This window comes from Candoia aspera, chromosome 10 (genome assembly GCF_035149785.1).
Source record: "Candoia aspera isolate rCanAsp1 chromosome 10, rCanAsp1.hap2, whole genome shotgun sequence".
Classification (NCBI taxonomy): Eukaryota; Metazoa; Chordata; class Lepidosauria; order Squamata; family Boidae; genus Candoia; species Candoia aspera.
Window position 1 is genome coordinate 23,488,110 of NC_086162.1, and position 19,741 is coordinate 23,507,850.

Here is a 19,741-nt window from a genome sequence, read left to right on the forward strand (position 1 = left end):
TTGTTGGCTATGAACAAAGCCAAAGGAGCTACAGGTTCATAATGGGAGAGAAATTAATAATTAGCAAAAGCACTTCTTTTGCTGAACAAAACTGGGGGAGATTAAATTCTAGCTCTCCAGTTGAACTGACCACCATAAGAGAACAGCAAGGACTTGCTGATGGTGATCTTTTGCCTGATGAGGACATTAAACCAGAAAAGCAAACTGAAGATCTGTCTGATGAGACAGATGCTTCTCAGGAAAGTGATAGGAATCAAAATTTAAGCCCTGTATTACCTTGCAGATCTCAGAGGAGTAATAAAGGTGTTCCTCCATCACGTTTTCAGGCTGAAACAGTAAAGGCTTTTCACATATTCACAGAACCTGAGTCTTTAGAACAAGTGAATGCTTTACCACCTGAGATTGCACAAAATTGGCATTCTGCCATGCAACAGGAATTAGCATCCTTGAAAGAAAATAAAACATGGAAACTGGTAAATCTACCTCCCAATGAACGCTGTCTGGGTTGTAGGTGGGTTTTCAAACTGAAAAGGGATGCTGATGGCAAAATCCAAAAATATAAAGCAAGGTTGGTTGCAAAAGGGTTCACTCAAAGGAAAGATTTAGACTTTGACAAGACTTTTGCACCAGTTACTAAAGGTGAATCAATTAGATTACTGTTAAAAGTTGCTGCACTCAAGGGAATGTCAGTTAACCACTATGACATTCAAACTGCATTTCTCTATGGTGATTTAGACCACAGATTATACATGCAGCAACCCCCTGGCCATGAAAAAGGGGAGAATCTAGTCTGTGAACTGCAGAAGTCAATCTATGGGTTAAAACAAGCTGCTAGATCCTGGAACCAAAAAGTAGATGAAAAACTGCAGAATTTTGGTTTTGAAAAAGGAAAAGCAGATCCCTGTGTATATATGAAGAAGGACAAACAAGGCTGTATGTATCTGTGCATTTATGTTGATGATTTGCTGCTGTTCACATCAACAGAAAAAGGCTTGATTTTGAAGCCTGCATGAAAAGCCATTTCATATTAAAAGGCCTGGGAGTTGTGACCAATTACCTAGGTTTGGAAGTACACAGAGACAAGGATGGTAGCTTTCTGTTAAACCAACGTAGTAAAATTCAAAAGCTCCTAGAGGATTTTAATATGCAAGACTGTAAACCAGTCTCTACTCCGATGATAATAGATTTTCAGAAAGATATAGGAGAAACTCAACTGAGGCAGAGAACTATAGATCTGCAATTGGAAGTTTACTGTACATTGCAAATCATTCTCGCCCAGATATCTCAAATTCTGTGGCCATTTTAAGTAGACAGGTAGAGAAGCCTGCATATACTGGAAAAGCAGCATTGAAGAGGTTAATGAGGTATTTGCAAGGAACAAAGAATTATTGCCTGAAGCTAAATGCCTCTGGAACTGAGAAATTGCAGGCTTTTGCCGATTCTGACTGGGGAGCAGATGTCAGTGACAGAAAATCCACTTCTGGGATTTTAATTCAATTTGCTGGATCTAGCTTAGGCTGGCATTCTAGAAAACAAACACTTGTTGCTCTTTCCACTGCAGAAGCAGAGTTTTATTCTCTAACACAAACCTGTAATGAGGTTACATGGTTTAAACATTTGTTAAAAGACATAGGCATGGAAGTGAACCAGCCTATAACTGTTTATGAGGATAATCAAGCTTGCATTGCTATGGCAAAATCTGAAGCCTGCAGAAATAGAACAAAACATATCGATATTAGATATCAATATATCAAAGATATGATAAGCAAAGGAGAAATAATGTTAAAATATTGTGAATCAAAAGACATGATTGCTGATATTTTAACCAAACCTCTTCCTGTACCAAGACACACACAGTTGTCAGAGAAGATTGGTTTGCATCTTAATCTGTAGTGTAAAAAGGGGAGTGTTGAGGTTTTCCTACTAACAGATTAAGCTGCTGTTGTACCTAGTCATTTTGGCCGGGTGAAAAGGTTGCAATTGATTGTCTCCTCTCACGTGCTTCATGCAAATCATCTGGGAGGAAACCTGCCCGGACTTGTTTCTTACTTCCTCTTTTTCTCTCTGCCGGCAATGTAGCCAAGCAAGGCTTGCTCCAAAGGGAGCTAAATCCTTTAAATATGTTTTGTTTTTGTTTTGCTTTCTGTAAATAAATTATTTTTATAGAAATGCTTGGTGTGTGACTTTTTTGACCTCTCCTGGGCTAAAGGCTTTCCCAGCATCTGCCAACAGAATGGGCCTTAAGAAGCATCGCTAATAACAAGGCAGCAGGAGACGACGGCATCCCAGCTGAACTGTTCAAAATCTTGCAAGATGATGCTGTCAAGGTAATGCATGCTATATGCCAGCAAATTTGGAAAACACAAGAATGGCCATCAGACTGGAAAAAATCAACTTATATCCCCATACCAAAAAAGGGAAACACTAAAGAATGTTCAAACTATTGAACAGTGGCACTCATTTCACATGCCAGTAAGGTAATGCTCAAGATCCTGCAAGGTAGACTTCAGCAATTCATGGAGCGAGAATTGCCAGATGTACAAGCTGGGTTTAGAAAAGGCAGAAGAACTCGGGACCAAATTGCCAATATCTGCTGGATAATGGAAAAAGCCAGGGAGTTTCAGAAAAATATCTACTTCTGTTTTATTGACTATTCTAAAGCCTTTGATTGTGTGGACCATAACAAATTGTGGCCAGTTCTTAGTGGTATGGGGATACCAAGTCATCTTGTATGCCTCCTGAAGAATCTGTATAATGACCAAGTAGCAACAGTAAGAACAGACCATGGAACAACGGACTGGTTTAAGACTGGGAAAGGAGTATGGCAGGGCTGTATACTCTCACCCTACCTATTCAACTTGTACGCAGAACACATCATGCGACATGCTGGGCTTGAGGAATCCAAGGCTGGAGTTAAAATCGCTGGAAGAAACATTAACAATCTCAGATATGCAGATGATACCACTTTGATGGCTGAAAGCGAAGAGGAACTGAGGAGCCTTTTGCTGAAGGTGAAAGAAGAAAGTGCAAAAGCTGGCTTGCAGCTAAACCTCAAAAAAACCAAGATTATGGCAACCAGCTTGATTGACAACTGGCAAATAGAGGGAGAAAATGTAGAAGCAGTGAAAGACTTTGTGTTTCTAGGTGTGAAGATTACTGCAGATGCTGACGGCAGTCAGGAAATCAGAAGACGCTTAATCCTTGGGAGAAGAGCAATGACAAGTCTCGATAAAATAGTTAAGAGCAGAGACATCACACTGACAACAAAGGCCCGCATAGTTAAAGCAAAGGTGTTCCCCGTAGTAACATATGGCTGCGAGAGCTGGACCATAAGGAAGGCTGAGGGAAGGAAGATGGATGCTTTTGAACTGTGGTGTTGGAGGAAAATTCTGAGAGTGCCTTGGACTGCAAGAAGATCAAACCAGCCCATCCTCCAGGAAATAAAGCCAGACTGCTCACTTGAGGGAACGATATTAAAGGCAAAACTGAAATACTTTGGCCACATAATGAGAAGACAGGACACCCTGGAGAAGGTGCTGATGCTAGGGAGAGTGGAGGGCAAAAGGAAGAGGGGTGACCAAGGGCAAGGTGGACGGATGACATTCTAGAGGTGACGGACTCGTCCCTGGGGGAGCTGGGGGTGTTGACGACCGACAGGAAGCTCTGGCGTGGGCTGGTCCATGAAGTCACGAAGAGTCAGAAGCGGCTGGACAAATAAACAACAATATTTTGTGAACCCAGAAAATAGGTTAATTCAATCAGGATGGTCATATTACTTGGATCTTGCCAAACTGTCACATTAATATTGTCATGGTTGCATAAAATCCTGTTTTTCTGAAAGAAGAGGATTGATTCTCTCTGAATATGTGTGTAGCCAGGCTTAAGATGCCTTTGAACAGAGCTTCTTGGTAAAAACTGGTCATCAGATATAATTCAGTTTATTGCCTCTGAAGTGTTTCATGGCTGTCACCCACTGGTTGTGCCTGAAGAGCTTTTATCAGAAGACACAAGAATTAGAATGAATGTACCCTAATACAAGGCAGGCTTGTTTGTAGCGACAATTCTGCAATTCTAAAGTAGAAACAGGACAGAGGACCACATCATCTTTCCATCATGAGACTGGAAATATTAATCTGGGTGTGCCCTTTGTATATATGAGCATTCTTTGTAGATCTGATGAAAACCAGTCTCTCATAGTTTTACGTTAAGGTCCTTGAATCCATGCTGCCTACCGCTGGAAAGCAAGTTTGGTTTCTACTCCCCCCTAGTGGGCACAGAAAAAATAGCACCGTACCCATCTGGAACTAGGATTATCGAACTGTGATTTGCAGACTGCCTTGGTCTATTGCAACCTTCCTGCTTACTCACTTCTTCAGCCCTTACCTCCCCTGCCAGTCAGCCTGCTAGGAGCAAAAACAGATCAGTGGCAAAAATAGACGTATGCTCACATGCAAGTAGCTGGGTGAGTATGACGTTCAGAAAACGGGCAGTCGTGAGCAGATTTCAAGTGCGGTCGTTGACTGTAAGCCTGAATATGTTGTGCAAGGGACTGTGATCTCTTGTGGTTTATACTAAGAGTTGTTCTCATATGGCCTGAGGTACATCAGTAATTCAAGTGGTACATAAATACTTAATTTGAGATTGAAGTTTCTGGCACAAGGTTTAATTTGGAAAGGCCTTTTGAAATGGAGGGGATGGGAAGGCATGTAGTATCCAAGCAGCTGTAATTACTGTATTTGCCAAACTCCCATGCTCTAAAGATGAAATCAGAAGGAGGGGACGTTTGTTTAATTGGGTGATCCCCACATTTCCCAAATATTTATTCACTGGTGCATGAATGCACTACATTTGAGAAACACTGCCTGCTTCACGATTTGTTTCTGTTGCCTCTGCCGGTTGTTTCCCTCGTAGGTCAGTTCTGAACAAAGGTACAGCCTGATTCACTGGGTCATGTGGCTCCTGAAAATGGACTTTAAATGGCTTGTGACTTCTGGATAGCCCTGATCTGTAGTTTGAAATCTGTGAAAACTCGTTTTTTGGAAATGAACAACGTAACATGCAGGCTTTACAAAGGAAAACCTAAGAGCAGACAATTCAGTCCTGACCTGTAATTCTTTCCAACTGGAGTAATGAGTTTTCATAGCAGTGTCAATTTCCCCACCTTCCCCAGTACAATATATAGTGTCATTGCACATACCCAAAATATCAGGCCAAGCAAAATAATTGTTCCACAACACACACCCAGTTCTGCATACTAAGCTTCTCCTTTATGCTGTTGATGCTTATTTGTAACTTCTTCTTTCAGTCTTGCCCAGCAGATCAGGGGGAGAAGATGTTTTCCAAACCATATTTAGCTTGCTCATTCCTTCCCAAAATCATGAATGGAATCAAAGAATTCCAGTTCTACTCCCTCCTAATACATCTGATTTGAGTTAGGAGCGCTGAATGGTCCAGGAAGCTCATGGGAGAACATTCTGAAGCTAAGGAGAGATTATGTATCGGCATGCAGATGGGAAGTGCCATCAGCCTATGGAAAGGGAAAGTATTTCTAAAGAAATACCCAAGGGAAAAGTATTTTTTTGGCTCAGAAAACAATCTTTGCTGAAGGAAATGAGAAGAGTGTAGATTTTCTCAGCATTCTGTTCTTGGCCTAGATCTTTCCTCCATCAAGCACAGATGTGGACTCAACTTGGCAAAAAACGCCTCTGCAGGATGAAAGTTCCCCTCTCGTCAGCAATTCAGTGGTAATTTCAATTGTAAAGGTTCCCAATTCAGGCTAGAAAAGATTGCTGTGTGGAATCCTGAAGACCTACTGCCAGACACGGTTTTGGAACCACCTTGCCCTCTTCCACACGGTTTTTTGTACTTTGAGCGTAGGAGAACGTGAGTTTTCTCATAGTGGCCGGTGGGATTTTATCTATCATAGTCTGTGTTTTTGAAACTTGTAACTTGGCTGGGGAATTCTGGGAGTTGTAGTCCACCCAGCTTGAAGTTGCCAAGGTTGAGAAACACTGCTGTAGAGGACGTAAACAGGAAAAAACATGGCTGGTTGGGGAATTCTGGGAGATGAAGTCCGCACATCTTAAAGTTGCCAAGTTTGAAAAACACTGATCTAGCCACACTGTGATTTGTAAACCAGGGTTGGGGTTGAACTTGTTGCTATGACTGATTGCAGACCGAAGGGGCTAGAAACTTGATCTAAAAAAGAAAGCTGAGGTTCTCCAGAATCTTGCAAGGTCTAGCTCCTGGGATATAAATATGGATATATTCTTCCAGAATGGTGTTTCTCAACCTTGGCAACTTCAAGCTGTGTGGACTTCAACTCCCAGAATTCCCCAGCCAGTATGGGGAATTCTGGGAGTTGAAGTCCACACAGCTTGAAGTTGCCGAGGTTGAGAAATGCTGCTCTAGAATGATGCCAGCATTCTCCAAGTTGACACCACCTCAACCGAAAAAGATTCACTACTTAACTTGGGCGTCTTCTGTCTACCGGGGTTTTCTGACCAGCTGGCAGCTTCCATTAACCTGGCTGGGCTCTTAGCTGCTATTGTTTGATTAGGCTGTGCCAGAAGCAGGATTGGCTCCTTCCCCCCCCTGCCCCCCCCCCCCGCCTCCAGGCTGGTAGGTGGAGTCCTTAATCTTTGATAAGGTGCAGACTTAAGATAAAAAGCAAGGTTGCCCCAGGAAGCTTCACTGCCTGTGGTGACAGCGGGGTGGTGGGAAGCTAGCAGAGCCATTCTGAAGCTGCTGCCACCCCATCCCTTCCATGGAAGATCTCAAAGGCTTTGCTATGGACACTCTGGAAGATCTTGCCCAGTTGATGCCAAGGACCCACCAGCCCGGCTTGGGGAGCTCCAGATTCTCCCTTGCCCACTGCCTCTCCCAGAACGCCATGCTGGGATGCTACTCCGGATCGTTCCCCAGCCCGGCTGAGTTGCCCGCCTATCCCCAGGAGAACTTCAGGAATGGGGAGTGGTATGCCGCCAGCCCACCAGAAGGACCCTACTCTTCAAGTAAGTGAAGCTCTTTCTGTTGGCGTTGTAGGAGGAGAGCTGTGGTACTCCAACATAGCCAAAAATCAGGAAGAATCTGGCAGCGCCCTTTCAGACTAACCCATGTTATTAAAACTACTATTAGCCAGTGGTTAAGGCAACGGGCTAGAAACCAGGAGTTGGTGAGTTCTAGTCCCGCCTTAGGCATGAAAGCCAGCTGGGTGACCTTGGGCCAGTCCCTCTCTCTCAGCCCAGCTCACCTCACAGGGTGGTGGTTGTGGGGAAAATAGGAGGAGGAAGGAGTACTAGGTATGTTCACTGCCTTGAGTTATTTATAAAAATAATAAAGGTGGGATAAAAATTAAATAAATATAAATAAATAAATAAAATAAAAGGCATCCACTTTCAAACTATTGCCTTACACCATCATACAAATGATTTGTTTCAGCCAAGCACATTCCATGATGCCCAGCAAAAACATGGCTTGGTGATTGTGTCTGCTACGTGAATCCAGCCAAGATGGCTTAGAAACCACAGTTTAGGGCTTGGCGAGATGTGTCAATCCAGCCAGTGTGTTACAGGACCCACCCATAATCAGGTGGGGCTCCAGAAGCTGGGGTTGCAAATGTATTTATGTATTTATTGATGAAAGAAAGTTGTACAGCCACCCATCTACCAGAAGGAACTCTTATCAGCACATCTCAAGCATGGCCAGCTTGTAATCCTACCCATCTGGAAGATACCAGCCAAGAGAGAGGATTGGGTCACAATGCTGATAATACTAAAGAAAAATACTAAATAATAATACTAAAATAATACTAAATAGTAAATAATACTAAAATAATAATGCTAAAAAAAAGGAATAAATATGCACACCACCCTGGACTGCAGGCAGAAAGAGCTAACGCGGCTGTAAATAATGAAAAAGGGTTGTAATCAAGCGCATTGGAGTTTGGGGAAACTCACAGGGTCTTTTGACCTCCCCAGTGTCTGATGTGGCTGTGGATAATAGGAGGTGTAGTACATCAGATTTGGAAAGCACCAGGTTGGGCAAGGCTATTTCTGGGAGAGGAAGTGGGGCATGCATGTGCCTCCATCATATGGACCCAAAGGAGAATGCCGTTTCAATAAAACTCATTTATCCAAGGCGAAAGTGTGCAAATGTGTCATCAGAGGCATAACAAGATGCCAACAAACAAAGTAACCTAATGCATTTTCACCGGATGCAAGGTCTAGCAATCTCTTACAGAAACCCTCTTTCTTCGATTCAAGATAGTTTGCTCTCCCCTGCAAGTCAAAAACTGGAAAAAGGGCAGCCAGTTTCCCCAGGTCTTGTGGCCTCTGCCTGATCTTGTTTTCCAGGAGAACCAGCAATATATTTAGGAAGTGGTCTTCTTGCTTTCCATGTCTGTCTGTGACCTGTCCGTATATCCAAGGTAGCTTCCCATATCTCTGGTGGCTTTCCCCTGCTAGGACCTTTTTTCCAAGTACTGCAGCCAAGACCCTTTGAGAAGAGCTGTGGCTTGGCTGGGTAGGCCAGCCTCTCCTGATCCTAGCGCCCGACCTGCGTGATGGGAGTTTGCTAAGCACATTTGGGGGAAAAAGCTGGTTTGCAGCCTGTACCTTGCAAAGGCCCAGGAAGGCCGTTGCAAGGCCACCTGTTTTAGCAGAGGTCACTTCCACTGGTCTTTGTAGATCAGCTTTTCCCAGCTGGGCCCCTTCCAGACTGGTTGGGATTACAACTCCCATCTCCCCCAGCCAGTTTGGCATCAGGTACTGTCTTCTCCTTTGCAACCCCAGAGATGCAACCCTGTGTCCTGTCTGTGTGCCGATCCCTGACTCTGCCTACGAGCTACAGCCCTTGGCGGAGTCATTTTATTTGTTTGTTAGATAGATGCCCCGCCTTTAGTTCCGGAGCTCAAAGCAATGCACAAGCGCTCCGTCTTCCCATTTTCCCAACACAACACCCCCGTGAGGTAGGCTGGGCTGAAAGAGAATGACTGGGAGCTTAGGGGTAGAGGGGGGACCAGAATCTGGGTCTCCCCTTTGCTAGTCCAATAGGCCGTTCAAAATTAACGGCTAAATTTGTCCTAACAGTCAGGAACCACGCCGAGACGAGGAGTAGGTCTCTAGTGTTTTATTACTGCTACATTCGACAGAAAATCCTGACAAACTGAAGAAGCGTGGGAAAAACCCAAACAGATAAACCCCAAAAGTCAAGGCGGGTCTGATCTGTGTCTCTCTGAACGGCTGCTCAACTCCTCAGTACTACGCATGCGCTTTCCCCCCTGGATAGGGGCCCCCTCCTGCTCACCATCAGTGCTCATGACATGATTAAAAATTAAATTGTCCACCACCAGAAATTTAGGTGCTCCTGTGCAGCACTCAAAATGCTCCCTTGGGTGGGCTGTTCTCAGAGAAGATGGGCCACCATCTTTCTCATCGGCTGTTCCAGGAACACAGGGCCACAGTAACCTGCCTTGGCAATCCTTCCAAATGTTTCCATTCATTTCAGTTCAGCAGCTGCCGCCCTGCTTATTTTGCAGAGGATGCAAAAGGCAAAGAAAAAATAAAGAAATAAACCCATGTAAAAATCCCAGCAAGTCAATGGCCAGATCAAACCAGCTCAAGGCAATAGACTAGTGCAAGCAGAAACCACAGAAGCTCAGATATAATCTGCCAATCTACTGCTGGGGCTCAAGGTTTATGAGAGTCAGTTTCAGCAGTAACCAGCTGGGAGGCAGGTTCAAAACGGGGAGCCATCACTAAGAAGGCCCTGCCTTAAGTCCTCATGTTCTGGGCATGGTTGATCTCAATGACAGATTGGCTGGTACAGCTGTAAGAACCCCTTCCAGCTGTGTGTTGGGCAATCCTAGCAAGGCACAGTCTGAGATCCCACCAGATCATTTCTAAGACGGTTCACCTCCATGAAATTTCTTGAAACGGTCACCAAGTTAAAAAAAAATTGCTTGACTCTTGTTTTCCGTTGAGTTCCGTGGGGCGAAGCAAAATAATGCGGTTGGAAAGGAGGGCAAATTTTCCCTGACTCAGGTTTAGCTGGGATCCTGTGTCCCTCATGCAGCTCTTCTTATACTTTCGAACACATCTATTCAGGCGCCTTCCACATCCTTGTGCAAGCTGGGGGAGGTTTCCATGCAGAAAGATTCCTTGTGCACGTCTCCCAAAATCCCGACACCGTACAGCCCGTCCAGACCTTCTCTTTGCTGATTAGTACTGTACATTCCTCTATAAAAATATTTTCTCCCTTAAAATTACCTGTATTGAATAACTGGTTGATCCTATGGTTATATATGTATTTATTTATCCACAGAGACCAGAAATGGCAAAGCACCCAACGTTAAAAAAAAAATTGAAGACCTGTTTCTGCCATCTCGCCTGGGGCGGGAAGGGGAATAGTCATTCTTGGGGATGGCTGGTGCCCTAGAATGGCCCCTAACATATTCACGGGCTGGAGTAGAACCTGACTGCCCCCTGGATTTTTTTGTATTTTATATTTTTATCTTCTATTTGTATTCATATTTAATGTATTATTTATAGTTTGTATTGAATTTTAAATCTTTCTTTTATCGTAAACCGCCCAGAGTCCCTCCTTAAGGGGAAGATGGGTGGTGGTAAAATTTGATAGATAGATAAAGAAATAAATAACTTTTGTTCATAACAGGCACTGAGCATAACTGGAGGCTGTCCAGATCCAACAACTCCAAAGAGCCATTTAATTTAGTCAATTTACTCGATTCAATATGGCGGCTTACCAAAAACCCATAAAAGGAGTAAAACAATTAAGACCCAGGAACGCAACTAGCTGGGGGCAACCAGGACATGTGCCAAAATAAGCACTGTGGGGTGCCAAAATCGGCATGGAATCCATGTTTGCCCCGGGTGACACAGACCCTAGTTGTGGGCCTGTTAAGACCCACAAAAACAGGCAGCCCTGAGTAAACCGAGCAGAACAACTAACAGTACGGACAGTACAAAAAGTAATACAGGAGGGGCCTGACCCACATTAGCCCCAGGGCTGGGAACAATGGGCTTGCTGTTGTACAATATTTGCCCATTTTTCTGGAAAAAATGGAATAGCGGTCATTAAGTCAGAAAAGCCTGCTGGAACCAACTGGAGTGGTTGATGGTTACGGGGAGGGGACCTCTGCGAACGATCCATGGGGCAACGCTACAATGCGTACACAGCTGATTCAGCGTCAGTGTCTGAAGCTAGAGACGGTCCTGGTAGGAGTTACTGCAGTATTACACCTCCCCGTCCACACCACCGAGATCCTGCGGGTCTGTATGAGCTGGACTGGGGGCTCTCGGACAAGTATTCCCAAGAGGCCAGACCTGGATAAACTGACTCCGGGAATGTCTCACCCTTCTCTTCTTTTTTTCCAGTCCCCAGGTATATGGGGACACCAGGGTTCAGCATGCCTGCAGGTGACTGTCTGGGCTACTTCAGTGACATGGTCACGCCGCCCCCGTTCTCGGTGGGGAACCCCTCCAAGCGGAAGCGCCGAGTGCTGTTTTCCCGGGCCCAAGTGCACGAGCTGGAGAAGAGGTTTGAGATGCAGAAATACCTGACCGCCCCCGAGCGGGAACACCTGGCCACCATCACGCGCCTCACCCCGAACCAGGTGAAGATCTGGTTCCAGAACCACCGCTACAAGCTGAAGAAGCAGGGCAGGCAGCAGGACGCCAAGGCCGGCCTGCAGCAGGAGGGCCCCCCACCCTGCAACAGCAGCACCATGGCCCACCACGGCGGCTGCACGTTCCACCGAGCCCCATCGGTGGAGGAGAAGCTTCTCCTTCAGCATTTATCTTCCAGCCCCAGTTCGAGCGCCGACTCCCAGCCCAGCATCAGGACTGCCGAAAACAGCTTCCTCTTTGGCAAGCCGTGGTAGTAGTCTAGCCAGGCTGTGCACGGAGCAGGGCTGGACGACTTGGTCCATCCAGGGGGCCCGGCGGAGCGTTCGGTATTCAGGACAAGAAATCTTCTCCAGTTGGAGCTCAGGGGGGCATCTAAAGCATCCTGCCATCCCAACCTACCTCACAGGGTTGTTGTTGTGGGGAAAATAGGAGGAGGAAGGAGTGTTGGGTATGTTCGCCGCCTTGAGTTATTTAAAAAAACAATAAAGACGGGATAGAAAATAACTGAATAAATAAAATCCAACTGGCAGCTGAGTGTTCGAGCCTTTTCAAGGAGCCTCAGCCTTGAAACTCCGACAGCTTTTGGACAGGAGAAAGCTGCCGTGGGTCAACCGGATTGGGTTACCGGCCCCTTTTCCTCCTTCTCCATCTCAGCCCCTGGTCGCCCCCATCGGAGATCCTTCAGAGCAGCTGTTGGGAGACCTCCTTCCCCCAGGTCTTCTTGCCCTGCGCTTCGAGCATTTCCTTCTTCAGGTTGACCGCCAGAGCTAGGCCAGACCCTCAACGCCGGCCATCCCAGAGCAAAACAACCCTTCTTGGCACGCAGTTGGTGACAAATATTTCAGATTCTCTCTCCAAAGGAAGCTGCCAAAGGCAGGGGTGGGTGGGTTTGCTATCCATAGTTTGAGCCGGACTGGGATTTGAGAGTTTGGACAAAGCGGGCCACCCCAACCTGGCCATTTCTGGATGCGCTTGGGACGACTCCCCCGGATGTAGCTTTCTGGGAATTACAAACCTGGCCCATGTTGGGAAGCTCGAGCCTTGAGGGAAGCTGAAATATGCAGTGGGAGAGATGGGGAAGCCCAGGACCAGCCAATCAGCTCAGAGGGATGCGTAACAAATGGATTTTCTATTTTGCACTGGCAATCTCTTGTCTTACTGCTATTCCTAAAAATTTAAGGAGGCTTTTTGTGGGGTAGAGGGAAAAATGACCTTTTCCCACTTGAAAGACCAGATTTCCCCAGGTCTGCTATTTTTCCCCCCTCCTTAGCTTTCTAACGGGCATTCTGGGATCTGTGCTAGCAAGAAAAAATAACCTTTCCACTTCATTAGCCAATAACAATCCTTTGATTATTCCTGCTGCTGAAAAAGTCAAGTTTCCCTAACAGCAAGCTGGCCTCCTTTGTGGTTTACAGTATGGAAAACGGTTGGCCCTTGCCTTGTTCTGGAAGGTTATTTCAAATTCCCCATCTAACCTATAATCCTGGAATTTCCTAGTGGTCTCCCATCCAACTTCTCAGCAGGTCAGACTTTTTTTTTTCCCTGAGACCCGCAGAGGTCAGCTAGACATTGCCATCTGCCCTGGTATGCATGTGGATGAGCCACTAAGCACCGCTGTTCACTGAAGGTCTCACAAGATATCTCAGAAACAATGTCAGGGCAGGAAGTTATTATCCTTCTTCTACGGGCAGGCTCTGCCTGCAAAGAGACCGCTAGAAACAGGAGCATAAAAATGGGTGCTAAGGTAAATTAAAGGGCTCTGATCAGTCCTTCCATTTTTCAGAAGAGGCTTTCTTGCAAACAAACGCCCCATAGTGAAGCAACGCCTGGGCCCCGCGGGAGGAGAAAATGCCGGTGGAGGCATTGCTGTGGCTTGCACTGAAGCTGACGAGCTTTTTCCTCATTGCTCAAGAGGGTCTTGCGCAAAGCAAGATGCTCTTGGCCCTTCAGCGCTTGCTCCATCCCAAACTGCAGCCCCATTGCAACAAAGTGCGGTCCCAAAGTGCTCCCACGCAGGGCGATGGCAGTGTGCCTGGGAGGAAGCAAGAGAGAGAGCTGATTTGGGCTTGGCTTCTCCTGTGCCCACTCCCACTGCCAAGACCAGGAATTTCAAAATGGGAAGGGGGGAGTAAACGCTGGGATTTCTCAATGTCTGCCAGGGCACATCATCCATCCTGCAGGCAGGTGGCCGCGGTGGCTTGTAAACCCTAGTTTATGGCTTAGCCAATGGTGATTGCTTTGTGCAATGGGTAAACCCAGGGTCAGTTGGTCCTACTGGGGGTTCGGACAGTTGCATCTGAGCAGGGAAACCCTCCCCAGCCTGTTTTGACTTCCACTGAGTTTCTTAACTGCCATTTACAGCTTCTTGGGTTTAAACTGGTCCTCATTTTCAGTCGACCACAGTTAGTCCGGTGTACGTAAAGCTGCATGCTGGCATTCAAATGAAGCCCACCTTTCCGGAACTTTCTGAACTGGGGTTGGACTAGAAGGCCTCCAAGGAGCCTCCAAGGTCCCTTCCAGCCCTAGTGTGCTATGATTCTAACTTCTACGTCCTCTTCATTTTCACTCTCCAAGCTCTCTGAATGGCATTCACAATGCCCCAGGAGCATTCTCCTCGCTCCTTCTAATGCCCTCTCCACCTGTAAATGGGGGAACATGAGAAACAGCCAGGGCCGTGCATCGTTTTGTCCCAAACACCCCCATGTCTTGCTGCACAAACAAGCCATGGTTTGTGGGGGAGCAGCAAAGGTGGGGGGATGGAAATAGCAGGGCAAGTGACAAAGCAGACCTTCCCCATAGCGGGAAACTTCCTGCTGCATGGTTCCAGAGCAGTGTTTCTCAAGCTTGGCAACTTTAAGATGTGTGGACTTCAACTCCCAGAATTCCCCAATCCATGCACACTGGCTGGGGAATTCTGGGAGTTGAAGTCCACACATCTTAAAGTTGCCACGGTCGAGAAACACTGCTCCAGAAGAACAGGTTGCACTTAACTTTTGCAGCATTTTGTCCGGCACAAATGCTGAGCTGGATGCTAACCGACTCAGCCACGTGGCATTGTGGGGAATCCAGGCTTAATCCCAGCCCTCAAGCCTTTGTGTGTGGCAATGGCCTAGTCCTCAACCTTCAAGTGCCAGTTTGTGGAAGGGGAAGAAGGAGGGCTGCCTTACAAAGCTGTTGCACAACAAAAGCGTAATCAATATTGCTTTAAATTTGCATGTTAAAAGGGTTGCATATGACAAATGTAGCCTCAGAGCATTGCTTTTACCTTATATGATACAGCAGCACTGAATGAAGTCTTGAATATTCTGAAACAGGACAGTGTGAAGAATGGAAATTTCTCGATGCATTTGTTGTTCGCAGGTATGTCCTCTCAAAAGAGCCATTCAGCGCAATTTCTTTTTTCTCCCTCAATGAATGCGTTTTAAATACGTGGCATTAAATACCACAAACAGGTGAGAACTTTTCCAGCATCTGTGAAACAATTCTCTTTTCCTCTCTGTTACGTTGCTAGTTTGCTGCTGTCAATAAACTTGTTCAGAACAAAAAAAACCCACATTTTGCGTCAGATGGATTTGAACACCCACTTATTTAACTGAGATAAGTCCCTTCTTCCTTGTAAGAGTCATATTTATGACATGAATCTACCTGGCTCTGAGTTTTCAAATCATTGCTGCCTATGTTGCAAATAGAATAAAACCGTTTCTTGGGGTCAACCCTGATTTTAAAAATTATACAGACTAGGTGAAATAAAAGATGCAAATGCAAGGGGGCTCAGAGGAGGTTTCCTCTAATAAGTGTTAAAGATAAAAATAATGTCTTTTTCCAGATATGCCCATTTCAGTGGCTGAGTTCGCACAACACACGTTTAACTTTATTGAATTTATCTATTTTCTCAGTCTGCAAAATTTAGTGCTACGGCTTACTACATAATACACTAAAACCTGCCTCCCTGAATAACTACATAAATTAACAATCAAATTTAAAACTAATTAAGGTTGGAGAAATACTTCCTCTAGAACCGGGTCTAGTTCAGCGATCCAGCCAATAAAACAGCGGTTTTATAGAGATCGAAATCAACAGCTCTTTCGTATAGAGTAGTCACTTGCAGGCAGAAAACGTTTTTGAAAAAGCGTATCTTAAAAGTACATTGGCATCTCCTTTAAAAAAAAAAAAAAGAATGAAAATTGGGAGTTTTTTGGCCTCTCTCGCTCCTTCTCTCTGTGTGTTTTATAATGTGGGGTTGAATTCAGATTTAGCTATGTAGAAAATGGCCCTTGAAAGCAGTGGGGCTTAGATATGAGGACCTTCAAAACAGTCAGGATTCCTTGAGCCCGACCCCGACTCCCCACCCCGGTTTTTTAAAACACCTGGATTTTTGCCTTTAAAACTGCACACACTTATTTTATGAGCCCATTTCACGGCCAGCAACTACGTGGCATCGCTAGCGACCTGCTTGTTAACTGGATTTGCTCACAATCTGCATGGGGGGGATGGGAAGGGGTGCTGCTACCCCAGTCTTCCCCCCACCCCACCGTGCCTGTTTTTGCCTTGATGGATCTTCCTCCTGTTCTCCAAAGTGTGCAGGATGGCCCGTCCGGGTCTAACCCCGAGGAGCCCTGCGCTCTTAAGAATGCAGTGAGCTCATACAGCTCGGCTCTTCAAGTGCTTCCGTCAATATTGACTGTCCTTTTCACCCAGCCCTCCCCTCCAAGCACCCCCCCCCCCCATGCACCGTTTTGCTTGCTTGCTTGCTTGCTAGAAAGCACTTGGGGAAAAGCAGGTTCCCAGGATGGCGCCAGCAGTGAAAACTATCTTGTTGACTTTTCCCCTCTTAGGTGGAGATTAAAGGCGCCAATTGTTTGAAGGTGGGTAACTTTGGACAGGAAATGGCTCCGAGGCCGAGCAAGGTTTTCCCCTCCTGCCCTCCAGGCCTGAAGAACTTCAATGAAGGGTTGTTGTACCTGTGGGTGCTGGGTTTGAGTGTTCCCTTTGCCACAAACCCTTGCTGAAGTGTGGGATGCATCACCCTCAGGTTTCGTTCTTGGTGCCTTGCCTGTCGATGCCACCTTCCTGGCCTGGTTGAACTAGTGGCTTGATTCACACCTTTTGCTAAGCTATCCCATGGCTTGGGGTTCGGGTTGTGTGAATCCAGCCATTGGGGTTTATGGCTTGGCATTAGGTTTGGACACAGCTGTTTGTAGCTTGATTACCGAAGCATACTTTAAAAAAAATGAGTGGGTTGTGTGAACCAGCCTGATAGACTGTATTGGCTGGTACTTAGTTGATTTAACTATAAACATACACTGTTTGTCTGTCAGTCTAAAAAACCCAGGCTTACGTTATCCCAATTCTCTCCCAACAATTCCACACTGTTTCTTTTCTTGCTTGTATCCGGGGGAACGGTTTTTTTTTAATTATCAAAAATTATTAATAGATCTGGGCGATTGGGGATGCGTCTCCACCCCTCTAGCATTCTCTGCCTGTTCCCCTCTACATGCCGTAGAAGCAGAGCCCAAACATTGTGCTCAACCAGCATTTGTTTAACCTTTGTTTACTTCATATGCCACAAATAGCAGGAAATGCACAATGCACCAAGGCAGAGCTAAAGAGCATTATGTTTGAAACCCAGTTGTGGTTTGGCCGGGGCATTTTGATTTTTTCCGCAAGTGTCCAAAGTCAGCTGCCGCTGTGGCAGTGCCAAGCTTATAAATCACTTCAGCACGTGGACAGGGCAACACTGATCCCTTTTCTTGAATTTTAGTGGGCCTACATCAGTGTTTTTCAAACTTGGCAACTTTAGGATAAGTGGACACGTATCTTAAAGTTGCCAAGGTTGAGAAACACTGGCCTAGGAGACGTCATTTAACAAAGCAAAAGCAACTGAAAACACTGGCCTAGATCTTTCTTTTAGCTTTTCCTCATGTTGAAAGACTTAATAGGAGAAGCCATCTGGGGAACCAATCTTAGCTAGCTGTAATTCTCCAGGAGGACTTACCAAATCCAGGAACCGCCTGAGCTTCTCTTCCAAATGGTGGGCACCCTGCTTGCCAGCCAGCGTGGCAGACTCAACCCACTCACCAAAGCTGCCAGCTGGCAGAGGCTGAGGAACACCACTCCCAAGTGCTAGACAAACAGCCCTCTTGTGGAGTGGGCACCCGAGAGGCCGTATTCCAGAAAGGTGAGTCAAGCTGACCAGGGTCAACATCTTAGGGTTCCAAATGGGGTCCCTCTACTCCTTTGATCAGACTGGCATCTCCATAAAGTCATGGTTTTCTGCAAGCCAAGGCAGTTGGGGAGCGATGGTGTGGAACTGGCCTTACCCAAACCCCTCATTATCACATGGGCTGGTCCAATCATGCACAGCCCAGCCTTTTGTTCTCCCCAAACTTTTTTCTAAAAGGAAAAGCCAGACTTGGGTATTGGCACACAATGACCTTGGCTTCCAGGCGGCAGAGCCATTCTGCCCCATCCCATAACTCTAAGTTCATCAATCACTGCTCCACATGCAGAAACATTAACAGGTAATTATTTTTTTTATCTATCTACTGCAGTGTTTCTCAACCTTGGCAACTTGAAGATGCATGGACTTCAACTCCCAGAATACCCCCAGCCAGCTCCTTCAAGATGCCGAGGTTGAGCAACACTGATCTACTGTACCCATCCATCCATCCATCCATCCATCCATCATCTATCTATCTATCATCATCCCCCCCCCTCTCTATCTATCTCTAGGACCAATCTTGTCCTTCGAAATCTTATGGTCTTTTTACTATCACACACAAAAGGGAAAGATAAGCAGAAGATAAGAAGATAAGAAAGATAAGGAAAATGCAAGAAAGGTAAGAAGGAAAATGCAAAATATATACTTGATTAGATGAACACAAATTCAGCAAACTCAGAAGTGTCCACAAGGGACATGTCTTCGTATGTGTGATAAAATTAATGACTGCATGATTGAAGCCCTGCCCCATTTTCACATGCATCACAGACTTTTTTTTTACCCCCTCCCCCTGCAGACACCCCTGCTACTGTATACTTGAATTTTTGCCCTAGTATGCATTTTGGATGTCTTTCTTTTTTCTTTTTTGGCAAGAAAGGCAGTTTGTAACTTGGCATGCTCTAGGGTAGCCTGAAAATATAGCCAGGCTTGGCAAAAGTAGGGGCAACTGTTTCCAAACTGGGGTTGGCTTACTTCTGAGTAGCCACCGTTGTTCAATGCTTGTTTCTGCAGAATGAGTTGGCTTGTAATCCTCTTGAGCAGGGAGAATTTTGCACTACCCTGGTGGTATTTATTTATTCCAAGTATACGTGCCTCTCTTCAAAATGACTTTTTGCCAAGGCCACTCATAAACTGTTCTATGATCACAAAAAAAAAAGTCTGGAGACAGAATCTAGCATGCAAACAAGCAAGGAAGCAAACAAACCAAAACACAACAGCAAGCATTACTGCTTTAAAAGGCATCCCCAGTTGTTCTTTTGATCCACAGCTCTAGAGGCCACAGGAGAGGAATCGGTGCTGATGCCTTGCTCACAAAACACCCCTTGCTGAAATGCACAGCTAATGCCAATCGGGCTTTTGTTCCAGCAGCAGATCAAGACCAGATTACTTACGCAACATTTAAGACTTTACTGGATGTAATTTATCTATATGTTATATTTCATTTATTAATAGCAACGAGTGGAGATGGCAATGAGACAGGAAGAGGATTTTCCCCCTGAGAGTCTTTGGACTGGATCCTTTTGCAGTGCACATCCTGTCCCGAGATCAGTGGACAGAGCCCAGGGGCCTCTTTGGGGATGGTCAAAAAAGCCAAGATGGCGGCTGGAACAGTGCGGTTGAAGCTCGGCCTGTTTTGCACAGTCTCAGTCATGCCTCCCTGATAGAGGTTGTGTGAGGTGCATTTAGATACACGTGTGAAAGTCAACCCAGTGCTATGACGCCCCTTGGGGAGACCCACGGGCAAGTCTGCATCCAAGGCATTGCTTTGCTTTTTTCAATGGGAAACCCTGTCCTTGCCTGTAAATCAGGCCACCACTTTAAGCTGTAATATGCTTTATTTTAGGAGCAATATGTGTTATAGGAGGGTAGCAAC